Source organism: Hippichthys cyanospilos, chromosome 11 (assembly GCF_059441005.1).
Source record: "Hippichthys cyanospilos isolate Australia breed blue-spotted pipefish chromosome 11, RoL_Hcya_1.0, whole genome shotgun sequence".
NCBI classification, from domain to species: Eukaryota; Metazoa; Chordata; class Actinopteri; order Syngnathiformes; family Syngnathidae; genus Hippichthys; species Hippichthys cyanospilos.
Genome location: NC_142379.1, coordinates 12,046,141 through 12,059,367, shown reverse-complemented (window position 1 = coordinate 12,059,367; position 13,227 = coordinate 12,046,141). Strand labels below are relative to the sequence as shown.

At 46.5% G+C, this 13,227-nt stretch overlaps 2 long non-coding RNA genes, 2 other non-coding genes and 2 pseudogenes across 4 annotated transcripts; 1 reads left to right on the top strand and 5 right to left on the bottom strand.

Annotated features, from left to right (window-relative positions):
• The first annotated feature begins 271 nt into the window (after positions 1 to 271).
• Positions 272 to 5,832, top strand: LOC148415959 (uncharacterized). The gene is made up of 3 exons (XR_015867112.1): positions 272 to 411; positions 1,736 to 1,886; positions 2,014 to 5,832. It is a non-coding gene; the product is annotated as an uncharacterized LOC148415959 (long non-coding RNA).
• On the bottom strand, positions 1,459 to 1,624 carry LOC148415961 (U2 spliceosomal RNA; annotated as a pseudogene).
• Positions 3,681 to 3,863, bottom strand: LOC148415960 (U2 spliceosomal RNA). Its single transcript, XR_015867341.1, has one exon. It is a non-coding gene; the product is annotated as a U2 spliceosomal RNA (small nuclear RNA).
• Positions 5,833 to 7,448: 1,616 nt separating the features above from the next.
• On the bottom strand, positions 7,449 to 7,612 carry LOC148415958 (U1 spliceosomal RNA). Its single transcript, XR_015867323.1, has one exon. It is a non-coding gene; the product is annotated as a U1 spliceosomal RNA (small nuclear RNA).
• Positions 7,613 to 8,170: 558 nt separating this feature from the next.
• On the bottom strand, positions 8,171 to 8,341 carry LOC148415957 (U2 spliceosomal RNA; annotated as a pseudogene).
• A 26-nt stretch (positions 8,342 to 8,367) lies between these two features.
• LOC148415956 (uncharacterized) lies at positions 8,368 to 10,911 on the bottom strand. The gene is made up of 3 exons (XR_015867221.1): positions 8,991 to 10,911; positions 8,772 to 8,905; positions 8,368 to 8,694 (listed from the first exon to the last, which is right to left on the bottom strand). It is a non-coding gene; the product is annotated as an uncharacterized LOC148415956 (long non-coding RNA).
• Between the last annotated feature and the right edge of the window lie 2,316 nt (positions 10,912 to 13,227).

Below are 13,227 nucleotides of genomic sequence, written 5' to 3'. Positions count from 1 at the left end.
CCCCCTGAGCAAACCATTAGGGGATCTAACAATCTTTAGGATGTATAATAATAGCATACTAAATGTAAGTTGACATGTATAAAATCATATTTACTACGTATGCGTACGTATTTGCTGTGTTAGCTCTGCCGTTATTAGTTTCGACACAAATCAAATTAATAAAGTGTGCTGATTTTGTGACAATGGTTTAGTCCGTTGCCATGTGACCTCAAAGCGCGCTACTCAGAGCTACTTCAGCTACAACCCGGAAGTCTCTCTGCAGTACGCGGGATGTGTGAAAACGTGTAGTCCGAGTCAGAATTCACGTGTCGGTACGTCCATGGCAAGCAGTCTAGCGTGGCCCATCCGGCATCTGCGCCTGCCTTCTTCCGCCGACCATCACACCCCAGGCAAGACAAGACGGCACAATCAGTGAGTTAATGTCTTATTTTGTATTTATTCTTTTGTCACACCACCAGTCCGACATCACAACAGCAGCATTATGCTCGCATCATACTCTGCGCCACGCGCTCTTCTGCTCGTGCTGTTATAAAATTAGGCAACATGCAAAATTAGGCAAAGTGCTACTTAACCTAGTATCCTCATGTAAATGATAATTTACGACAGTGATATAGTTCTAACAATGCAGGAAAAAGATGTGCAAACTGAAGTCTAACAAATAATTCCTCATGTGTCAGTCATCCCACTCAGCACACCTGGTTCAAATGATTAGGGTGAGCTCCTGCAGAGCTTGTTAATAAGCTAATCATTTAAAGGCACCGTGTGTAAGGTTTTGACCGTTTTTCAATTAGAAAGGAAGACATTTAATGATTGCAAATTTCAAAAACGTGCAAATGAATGTGTTCTTAATGACCAAAAGTATGTTTGAAATATAAACAAATGTCTAGTAAATGATATTACATGAGCGGTGGCACTTCTCCGGAGGCGGCCATGTTTGTTATAGCTACGGACAATGGTAAATGCCACACCTGCACCACCTCCTGCTATCTGTGATGAGAAACGGTCACAAACTTACACCCTATCCCTTTAAATCAGTTGTTCTGGGGTGAGTAACCTTGAAAACAGGAAGTGTTGAAGCTTGACACTTGTGCTCAAAACAAACAGCGCAATGAGAGAGCATATTTCAACATGAACCATAAAAAGTTATGCAAAACGCGATAGAGTCCCCGCTCAGTGTCGTTTTGATGATCCACTGCAAAAACAAAACTGCTTCACTCCAGCGAGTTTTTTTTAAGTTTAAAAAGTAAAATCAATGAAAAATATCAACGCTTTAATTCTCTTTATGTACTTGGTACATGTGCTGGCACAGTTATCTGAAAGTTTCAGTGGTTCACGGGGAGTAACTCACAATCACTACAAAAGCGACACTAGATCGGAAAAAATATTTGGAGAGCTTAACTAAGTCAATAACATAATCACATGGTGAGAGTAACATCAACAATCTCAAATTCAAACTGAGGGTGGTGCATTGTTTCTGGAGGTACTGCAATAACAGGTTGATGCGTGGAACAGAGCGAGCCCCTGTTCCATCTCCCAGTTACAAAAATCAATGTAATATGGTCGTCAGGTAGGAGACATAGCAGATATTAAACTGATAAGAACAGATTTATTTTTTTAAAGATGTTTTGTTTTGTTTTTCTCTGTGATTAATGATCACACTGCACATAATCCAATATGGATCAGTGTAAAATCTTTGTAAAATTTATTAACGAACACTTTCACATCTGTTGTGCAGGAACAAACAGGGAGTTTCCTTACTAAGTGGGACTTCATCCCAATCTCTCAAAGAAGACTACGGCGTAATTGTCCAAGGACACGCTGGTTTCCTCCTCCTGTCTGTGGCCATGTCCTTGGCCTGCTGCATGCAACTGTGATGGACTTTCTTGGTAAGTGGACTTTTACTTATGTAGCGCTTTTCTACCTTGGTTACTCAAAGCGCTTGACACTAACTAGTCATGTACCAACTGATGACGCGGCATCAGGAGTAACGAGGGGTTCAATGTCTTACTCAAGGACACTTCGACATGGTCTTGATGGTCGGGGGATCGAACCCACACTCTCAGCTGGGAGACGACCACTCTACCACCGAGACATGCCGCCCACATGATGAACTCTGGATTCCTCTTCTTCACTGTCTTAACATCCAGGCCTTCCCCTCTACTCAGAAGTTGAGGGAGACTCAGAGGTCAAACAAGGGGGCACCCTTTTTTTCAACGTTCTTCTCCCAAGAACACCTGAGTTCAAAACTCACAGAGATGCACTGCGTCATCGAAGAAGATGTCAAATCCCTTCTGGTGATTGTGGGTGGCCAGCTGTCGCCCACAGGTTTACATCAGCTCACCGACTCCTGGACGCCAAGGGGGCAAGACGGATGGGCTGACATTCCTCGGGAGCACATAACGGACCTGACTGGGAGAACCTAGTGGGCTACCATCCATTAAAAGTCCCGGAATCTGTTTGAGGGGACAGTGTGGTTCACATTTGGCCAAGCTGTTGTGGGCTCACTGAATGCAAGCCCAGGCACTGGACACAACTGCTTCCTGCTCCTGCACAACAAACACAAGCTTTTGTTTTTATTATTATTTTTGTTAATGTTCTTGGTTGCGAGTCCCTCACCCCCGGGTATACTCACCCCCTTGATCGTTTGGTCCCATCTCAAAATCTATGCCAACAGTACTATGCACAGAACGTGGAGGAGGGCAGATAAGGGACAGCCCTGACGGACTCTGCAGTTAATTTGAACTGCTTTTGTTAAGTTCCCATTAACTACAAATTTGCTGGCTATGTCCCTGTACAGCAGTCCCACCCATGCCACAAACCTGCCTGGAAACCCCCATATTTGCAGCAATTTAAAAAGGTACTGGTGCGAGATCCGATCAAAGGCTTTTGCAAAATCTAAATTTAGCACTACTAGCCGCATGTTTCTGTCTCTCGCGTAACAGATCGTGTCTTATAACAGTATTAGGCTGTCCGCGATCTTCCTCCCCGCGATGGCACAAGTTTGATCAGGGTCGATCAAGTAATTTAAAACTGCAGCCATTTGCTTACCTATAAGTTTACAAAAATGTTTGCAGTCCACGGTGCCAGTTGCTACGGTTGGTTTTTGCAGTCCGTAAATATTTAAAAGGTTGACATCTTATCCAGCAAATGTGGCCACCCCTTCGTTTTTATTTTCATTTGACCCGCTCGATAATGATGGTTGTGCCCACATGTCCTCCCACTGTCGGTAGTTTTTTAAAAAGGGCAAGCCACATTTTTTAATTCAAAACACATCTGAGTTGATGGTTTCTAAAAAGGATAAGACACGCTGAGCTTGAATTTGGGATTTCACGCTTCTAACACTTATGGTTGAGTGAGTTTTGTAGATATGATTTAAAAGATTAAAACACAACAAAGAGGTCTTTGACAGCAAAAAAACTATGCACTTGCGGCAGAGCTTGGGCTGACCTTGATAGTAGATGTAGCCTCGGTTTTCTTCCAAGACTATCATTGACGGGAGGTGTTTCAGGCCTTGGAAACCTTGGGGGTCCTGCCATTGCTGGATGGGGACTCTCCATGCACAGTTCCAAATGCCGTCTTCATCCCTGACCTTGACAGCTTGGCCTTTAACCGTGCAATAGTGACTAAGCCAAAAGCAGATATCGTCTTAATTTATCATTTCGTTAAACATTCTAATGATGAGAGTTTTTGCAGCGTTGTTTGTGAGCTTTTCAACTGCATACATTGAAAATTGGCTTTTAACATTTTCCTATTTTGTCCAAAAATCTCTGAGGATTAATGCACTGCAAAAACTTACACCAAACGCTATCTTCTGATAAGAACAGATACTGCATTTGATCTTAGCCAAAAGGCCGAGAAGCGATAGCCACAATCTGTCGGTGGAGATGACTTCATTCCCGAGGCTACAAGCTACAGTGACTGTGACATTAGTGGTTGACTAACTACTTATTTGCCCCACTGTAAACCCGTCCTCCCTTGGATGTAATGTTCTAAAAACATAATCTATCTTAAAAACGCGACACATATCGTTATATAAGACGGATGTTTTGTCAACTTTAAATTCCTCTCCTGCCCCTTTCCTATCTTTTCTGGTTAAAACGCAGTTAAAATCCCCCCCCCCCCCCCCATAATTAGTGGTATTCGGTTTAGCATGTGTGGCTGTAATTCTTCCAGTAAGTCATACCTGTCGTGTTTATCATTAAATCCATAAATATTTAAGAGGTTAAAATCTTGTCCCGCGAAGCTTAGCTGAGCTAGGATTGCTCGTCCATCCTTTAAGACTGTGCTGCCTTTTAAAACCATATGGGGATTCTTTATCAAGATGGCCACCCCATCATTTTTATTTTCATTTGACCCGCTCCATAATGATGGTTGTGCCCACATGTCCTCCCACTGTCGGTAGTTGTTTAAAAAGGGCAAGCCACATTTTTTAATTAACACACATCTGAGTTGATGGTTTCTAAAAAGGATAAGACACGCTGAGCTTGAATTTGGGATTTCACGGTGAGTCTTGCAGGCATGATTTAATAAAGAAGTTTAAAAGATTAAAGCACGATAAGAAAGTCTTTAACAGTAAAATAACAACCTGTTTGGGGGGGGCAGAAACTGCTGCTATGCTATTTCTTCTGACTGTAGTTCCTCCTTCACCTGGACGCCCGGGGCAGAAGCAAAGAGTTGGTCCCAGGGCGGTGTTTCCCTTTGGCGCATTCTTAAGTTCATTGTATTGCGGCTTTTAGGTGTCGATTGTAACACAATATTCAAAAAAGAGAGTTCATTGGGCGAGCTTGAGGGGAAGACTCTGGAGTCCTCGCTTTCAGAACTTCCAGGCCTCCCCCTCTTCTCTGAGGCCGACGGGGACTCGGAGGAGCATTGTGGTGCGGGGCGCTTTTTTTGAGCACATGGAATTTCTAAATTTGAATCGTCGACCTCCTGTGGGCCGATTTCCTCCGAGTCACTTGTGCTCAATTTTTCAAATATTTCCCCTTCCTCCGAATCCCCCGACGGTTGGTCCGGGGCTTGATCCTCTCCCTGTTCCTCCCCCTGTCCCTCCAGCGTGCGCTCCTCCCCACCCTGCTTCCTCGGGGCGTGCCCCTCCCCAATCTCTCCCATAGTTTGTCCCGCCCCCTGTTCCTCCTCCCCTGCCTCCTCTCCTCCAATAGTTGGCCTTGGAGGGAAATTCAAATTTCCAATTTGTTTGTTCTCATCATTTTCTTTTGGCTTTTCCTTTCCGGCTTTTACTTTGTTGGCAAAGGATTTTGGACAATTCCTGTAGAGGTGGTTTGTTTCTCCACAGAGATTGCACTTTCTGCCATTGGTGCATTCCTCAAAAGTATGCCCAATTATTCTACACTTCCCACAAATTACTTTGTCGCACGCTTCTACTAGGTGCACATACTCACCACACTTGCGGCAGAGCTTGGGCTGTCCTTGATAGTAGATGTAGCCTCGGTTTTCTCCCAAAACTATCATTGACGGGAGGTGTTTCAGGCCTTGGAAACCTTGGGGGTCCTGCCATTGTTGGATGGTGACCCTCCATGCACAATTCCAGATGCCATCCTCATCCCTCACCTTGACAGCTTGGCCTTTAACCGTGCAGTAGCGACTAAGCCAAAAGCAGATATCATCTGAATTTACAGTTTCGTTAAACATTCTAACAATCACAATTTTAGCCGCATTGTCTGTAAGCTTTTCAACTACAAACATAGAAAACTGGCTTTTAGCATTTTCATATTTTGTCCAGAATTCTCTGAAAATTATTGCGCTGCAAATACTTACATCAAACCCTTTCTTCTGTGGAAGTGCAATTATACAATTTAAGTCCTCTGGCTTGAATCTTAGCGTTTGTTGAATTAATTTACGAGAAAAATCGAGCCTGAACATCCATAAAGTATCACCTTCTACCTCCCGAAAGAGGAAGCGCATGCTGTGATGCCTCCGCATGCCTGTACTGAAGGGAGGCATGGCGGAGGCACCCCCTATAAACAAATTTCAATTAGCTTATCTCTGATATTCCACTCGCGAATGAAAACAAAGAATGGAAACAAAGAACTACATTACCTGTACAAACGTTACCTGCTAAAGTTAAATACAGTTCTATACCACAACAGGTAGAGACCTTTCACTACGAGCTACAGTGACGGTGCCAAACGTCAAACGTCCTCAGCGCAAATATTCACCGGCCAAACATCAGCTACACACTTTTTAGGTGATAATGGGGGACACATGCATTGTTTTTTTTTCAGGCTATACATTGAACAAACGCCGAGCAATTGCTGGGCGCTGCGGACCTCGTGATCCACACTGGTCCAATAGACAAAGAGCTATAAATGCATCCCATTTACAAACATCACCATGTTCTTAGATGGCCAAACAAAGCGATGAGTGAGGTCCACAAATAACACACAAATGCGACTGTTGTAGCGTTGCGGCCACAAGTCATTTGATCAACACCTGACAAAAGACATGCAGGAAATTTAGAGTTGTGACGATCGCGAACGAACCGCTTCTTTGGAACGGCTCGTACACATGAACGATGGGAGCCGAGTTGCGGCTGGGGGGTGGGGGTGTTCTCTCTGTTGCCCCCCCCCTCCATGCTTGTTTCACACAGACGCATTGCACGGAAGTGAACTCCTCCTTTCCTCTGTGTCTACACGCCTTGCTCTTCCGCGAGAGGTGGCAGTTAAGGCCCACTGGTGTAATGGAGGGCATACGGCTGTGAGGGAAATCGTTTATTAAGTGGCCATCGTGACGTATTTATTTCTGGTCTAGAATAGCATGCACCGCTATCCATCCATGCGGTCCTTGTTCGTCTCGCCCCAGTCCTTTGATAAAGCCGCTGACGCAGGAAAGTGCGAACCGAAGCCTTGGCCCAGCGCCCGGCTGGCTCTTTCTGTTAAGTCTTGTAACGTGCAATGCTTTGCTGAATGAATAAAAAGCAAGCGGGGACGGCTGGGCTCTGAGGCGAACACGGGAGTGGAAGCCGAGCCCTCCCTTGCCGGCAAAGAACAGTCAATCTTGGTTGGTCTGAGTTACTGTTTAGCCTTTGGGCGTGCCTCAGTATTCTTTGCAAATTTCTCTGACAACGGCGTATACCCACTTTATTGAGAGCGAGCATTGCGTATGCCCACTTGTGACCCGCCACGCCCCCCCGTCCCCGGCGCGCACCTTTCAGGGGTAACCAACTGCCCGATCGCATCTTCTCCGTCGCGGGACCGCTGGCAACGCGGGGGGGGAGCAAGACACGCCTAAACACCGACAGGTGGAGGGAGGGAAGGAAGGCATGGCGGCGCCACGATGCCGATGCGGGGGGCTGCCAGGCAGGGAAGCAAGACACGCCTAAACACCGACAGGTGGAGGGAGGGAAGGAAGGCATGGCAGCGCCACGATGCCGATGCGGGGGGCTGCCAGGCAGGGCGCCTTGCTCAGAAGTTGTTTTAAACAGTCTCGTTCAGGGGAGAGCGCGAACGCAGTCCCCCACTACCAGAAATTATGCAGTCGAGATTCCCACATTTGGGGAATTCGCAGGGGTCAGCCCAACCGGAGTGCAATGGCTGAGCCTCACCCTGGGTGAACCACCTTCTTGATCATGGTATCTCCCCTGCCAGGTAAGTATGAGTTGTACACGCAGCCGACGCCAAAGTCTTTTGCGCAAACACCATCTTCAGTCATGGTTTTGGCGCTACGCGTGTGAAACTGGGAACACACACACACACACACACACACACACACACACACACACACACCACACACACGCTTGACGTGGCAGCACGCACATACCAGTTGAGGCAGTACTTTTAGGATAATAAATTCGCTAAACCGCGGTCAAATGTGTCATTCAGAGCACATAGACCTTCCCATCATGCATTGCTTCTTCCATTTACTTTGTCGGTCATAAATGCATGGAGCAACAGAGTTAGCGCCGCTGACATCTACCGGTGTGCAGCGCACACTACACTCTCCAAAGACAACACTGTGGGGCTGCCGTCATAAATTCGACATAAGATAACTCTGTATTGAGGGTTGAGCTTCACGTTGGCACTTGCCTTTTAGGGTCAAGCCCGTACACAGCGATCCCGACTTGCAACTGGCACGCTCCTGAGTGGTCCGCAGGAGCGTGCTGGGAGACCGCCTAAATCCGATTCCGGTTTTTGATTGCTTTCACCAGTAAAGAGGGGGGTGCACCGTTCCTGGAGGTACTGCAATACCAGGTCGATGCGTGGAGTGGACGGAGCAAGCCCCTATTCCATCTCCCAGTTCCAAAAATCAATTTAATATATGGTCCCCGGATAGGGGACGTATCAGATATTAAACTGATAAGAACAGATTTTCTTTTTACAGTTTTTATTGTTACTGCAACAGGATGTCACATCTCACATTTCTCCAATATGGAGTACCACTTTACACATGATTATTACATGTTAGTTAAAAGGCTTTCAACAAGTGTATTCTGGAGCACTTTAGCCTTCGTTGTGCTGGAACAGGATGCTTTTCACCAGATAAAAACTTCACTCTACCCTTCCAAACAGGGCCCCGCCGGGTACCCCGTGGACACCCGGAGGTCCTCACCTCTATTGCTCCTTCCCTCCTACCTCTCCCGGAGGGCCAGGCCGTTGCTGCCGCGACCTTCTCCGTGGAGCTCCGGTTCCCTCCTCCGGGTGGGCGCAGACGACGCTTCTTTGTGGCTGTCTCCTTGGCCTGCCGCGCGCAGCTGTGATAGTCTCTGCGGCCATTCGGAGCACAGCCACGGGGGGAGTCTGCCTGCGCCTCCTTACCAGCAAGTTTCTGGAGGCCCAGATGGCGTCTTTGATGGCGGCCAGGGTGAGCCACTGTCTCTCGAAGTCTTTTGGATGCTTTTCTCTCTGGCTGACCCCGTAGAGCACGAGTTGTGCATTTAGGGCCTCCCCTGCTGGCAAGTCCGGGAATTTTCTCAGGTGGCCGGCTGTCGCCCACAGGTCAACGGCAGCGCTGCACTCCCAGAGAAGATGCCTTACCGACTCCTGGGCGCCACAACCAGGTCGGGGGCAGGTGGGATTGGCTGCCATTCCTCGGGAGTGCATGACGGACCTGACCGGGAGAACCTCGTGGGCCACCATCCACGAGAGGTCCCGGAGTCTGTTCGGAAGGGCGGGGTGGTTGACGTTGCGCCATACTGTCGCGGGTTCGCCCGATGCGAGCCCGCGCACTGGGCACACTGTTTCCTGCTCCTGCACAACAGAAATGAGTAATTTATGATTCTTTAAAATGTTACTATGCTCTGATTCGATTTTATGGTGTTTTAAAAAGTTTCTGATGTATGAGTATGCAGGTGGTAAGATGAAAGCCACAGGAAGTCTTTGGTCAGAGGTGATCAGCTTGAGCCGCCGCAGGTATGCACCCATCCAGAACCGGGTCATCGCTTTCGTTTTCGGGGAGCTGGATGGTTCCAGGGCGTTTTGTAGATGGAGGGCTACATATCTGCTTCCTAGAAACAGGTGCAGGTCAGGCACACCCTTCCCTCCATTCGCTTTCTTTTTCTTCATTGTTTGCCGTTTTACTCTCTCCCACTTTGATCCCCAGATGAAATGGAAAACGGCTCGGTCAATGTCTAGAAGCACCTTCCTTGACGGGATAAAAACAGAGCTAGTTAATAAGAGCTGCGGTAAAATAATAGCTTTAATGATTAGAACCTTCCCCTCCATTGTCAGTTCCCTCAGTCCCCAGAATCCAAGTTTCTTCCTGACTTTCCCTATCACGTCGCCCCAGTTTGTTTTCCCTCCCCCTTCCCTATCAAATTTAATCCCCAAAATTTTCTGGTCTGTTTGTGTCACCGTCAGGGACAGTCCCGATTTTTCTGCCGCGGTCCATGGTCCGTAAAACTGTGCTTGGGACTTATTTCTATTTAGTTTCGCCCCAGATGCCCTCCCGTACCAATCGGTCAAATCAAGGGTCCTTGTCACGGATAAAAGGTCTGAGCACATAATATTAAAATCGTCCATATATAAAATACACTTGGCTGTGAGCCCGCCGCCCCCAGGTATGTTCACCCCCTTGATCATTTTATCTCGTCTCAAAATCTGTGCCAGCGGCTCAATACATAAAACATAGAGGAGGGCAGATAAGGGACAGCCCTGTCGGACTCCGCAGTTAATTTGGACCGCCTTTGTTACATTCCCATTAACCACTAACTTGCTGGTGACGTCCCTATACAGCAATCCCACCCACGTTACGAACCTATCTGGAAAACCCCATTTTTGCAGCACTTTAAAAAGGTACTGGTGCGAGACCCGATCAAAGGCTTTTTCAAAGTCTAAATTTAGGACTACTAGCCGCATGTTTCTGTCTCTCGCGTAACAGATGGTGTCTCGTAGCAGTATCAGGCTGTCCGTGATCTTCCTCCCCGGGACGGCACAGGTTTGATCGGGATCAATCAAGTCTTTTAAGACTGCGGTCATTCGTGTAGCTAAGAGTTTGCTAAACAGTTTGCAATCCATGTTTAAAAGGGTGATGGGTCGCCAGTTGTTAAGGTCGGTGGTGTCGCCCTTCTTATGCAACAGTGTCACTATCCCTACTCTAAAGCTGTCTGGCAGTCTGCTCATTTTTTTAAAGTCATTAAAAACCGCAAGCAGGTCCGGTGCTAAAATGTCCCAGAAGGTTGTGTAGAATTCTAGATTGAGTCCGTCTTCGCCAGGTGACTTGGACTTTTTAAAACGTTTGACGCATTTATTTATTTCTTCTAGCGTGAAATCTTTTGTTAAAAGGTCTTCCTCTGTCACATTCTTATCGATAAAATTTAGAACCTCTGTCACTGTGCTCTCTTGGATTTCTTTTGTATCATATAATCTCTGGTAGTAGTCTTCAACCGCTGCACTTATTTCATTGTTTGTCTCTACAATAGTTCCATTTTCTTTTTTTACTTTAAAAATACCCCCACCCTTGCTCATAATTTTCCTGAAGAAGTAACGAGTACATTTTTCCCCTTCTTCTATTTCCCTTTCCTTGCTTCTCAATATGATGCCTCTGCTCTTGATGTCTGCTATGGACTTTAGTTCCTTTTTTATTTGTTTGATTTCAATGCTAAAATTGATCCCCTTTTGTGTCAATTTAAAATAACGCTGCAGTCTTTTTTGCAGTCCAAGCATGCATCGAGTTTCCTTTTTTTTCTTTTCCTTTCCTGCTCTTTTGAAAAAGGTCTGTGTTCTTACCTTGATCATCTCCCACCATTGTATCGGTGACTCAAAACTATCTTGAAGGGTCCGCCACTCATCATAGTTTTCTCTGTATTGAGCTACCACAACCTCGTCTTCCAGGAGGGAGGAGTTCAGCTTCCACAGTCCTCTTCCAAAGGTTACGGCCGTAGAAAGTGAAAAGGTGGCTGATAGTAACAAGTGGTCGGAAAAGAAGACTGGGGTTAGGCCAGCCTCGACTGGCGGCCAACCCCGTGAGAAAACATAATCGATTCGGGAAGCTCTTTTGCCATCGCTACTGAACCATGTAAACCCCTCCTCCCTTGGATGTACTGTTCTAAAAGCATCTTCTATCTTAAAAACGCGACACATATCGTTCAATAAGACGGATGTTTTGTCAACTTTAAATTCCTCTCCTGCCCCTTTCCTATCTTTTCTGGTTAAAACGCAGTTAAAATCCCCCCCCATAATTAGTGGTATTCGGTTTAGCATGTGTGGTTGTAAGTCTTCTAGTAGGTCATACCTGTCGTGTTTATCATTAAATCCATAAATATTTAAGAGGTTAAAATCTTGTCCCGCGAAGCTTAGCTGAGCTAGGATTGCTCGTCCATCCTTTAAAACTGTGCTGCCTTTTAAAACCATATGGGGATTCTTTATCAGGATGGCCACCCCATCATTTTTATTTTCATTTGACCCGCTCCACACTGATGGATGTGCCCATTTGTCCTCCCACTGTCTATAGTTGTTTAAAAAGGGCAAGCCACATTCTTGAATTAAGAAAACATCTGAATTAATGGTTTCTAAAAAGGATAAAACACTCTGAGCTCGCATTTGGGATTTCACACTTCTAACATTTATGGATGAGAAGGTGAGTCTTGCAGGCATGATTTAATAAGAATTTTAAAAGATTAAAGCACGATAAAAGAGTCTTTAACAATGAGATAACAACCTGTTTTTTTGGGGGGGGGGGCAGAAACTGCTGCTATGCTATTTCCTCTGACTGTCGTTCCTCCTTCACCTGGACGCCCGGGGCAAAAGCAAAGAGTTGGTCCAAGGGCGGTGTTTCCCTTTGGCGCATTCTTAAGTTCATTGTATTGCGGCTTTTAGGTGTCGATTGTAACACGATATTCAAAAAGGAGAGTTCATTAGGCGAGCTTGAGGGGAAGACTCTGGAGTCCTCGCTTTCAGAACTTCCAGGCCTTCCCCTCTTCTCTGAGGCCGACGGAGACTCTGAGGAGCATTGTGGTGCGGGGCGCTTTTTTTGAGCACATGGAAGTTCTAAATTTGAATCGTCGACCTCCTGTGGGCCGATTTCCTCCGAGTCGCTTGTGCTCAATTTTTCAAATATTTTCCCTTCTTCCGAATCCCCCGATGGTTGGTCCGGGGCTTGATCGTCTCCCTGTTCCTCCCCCTGTCCCTCCAGCGTGCGCTCCTCCCCACCCTGCTCTCTCGGGGCGTGCCCCTCCTCAATCTCTCCCATAGTTTGTCCCGCCCCCTGTTCCTCCTCCCCTGCTTCCTCTCCTCCAATAGTTGGCCTTGGAGGGAAATTCAAATTTCCAATTTGTTTGTTCTCATCATTTTCTTTTGGCTTTTCCTTTCCGGCTTTTACTTTGTTGGCAAAGGATTTTGGACAATTCCTGTAGAGGTGGTTTGTTTCTCCACAGAGATTGCACTTTCTGCCATTGGTGCATTCCTCAAAAGTATGCCCAATTATTCTACACTTCCCACAAATTACTTTGTCGCACGCTTCTACTAGGTGCCCATGCTCACCACACTTGCGGCAGAGCTTGGGCTGCCCTTGATAGTATATGTAGCCTCGGTTTTCTCCCAAGACTATCATTGCCGGGAGGTGTTTCAGGCCTTGGAAACCTTGGGGGTCCTGCCATTGTTGGATGGGGACCCTCCATGCGCAATTCCAGATGCCATCCTCATCCCTCACCTTGACAGCTTGGCCTTTAACCGTGCAGTAGCGACTAAGCCAAAAGCAGATATCATCTGAATTTATCGTTTCATTAAACATCCTAACTATTACAGTTTTTGCGGCGTTGTCTGTAAGCTTTTCAAC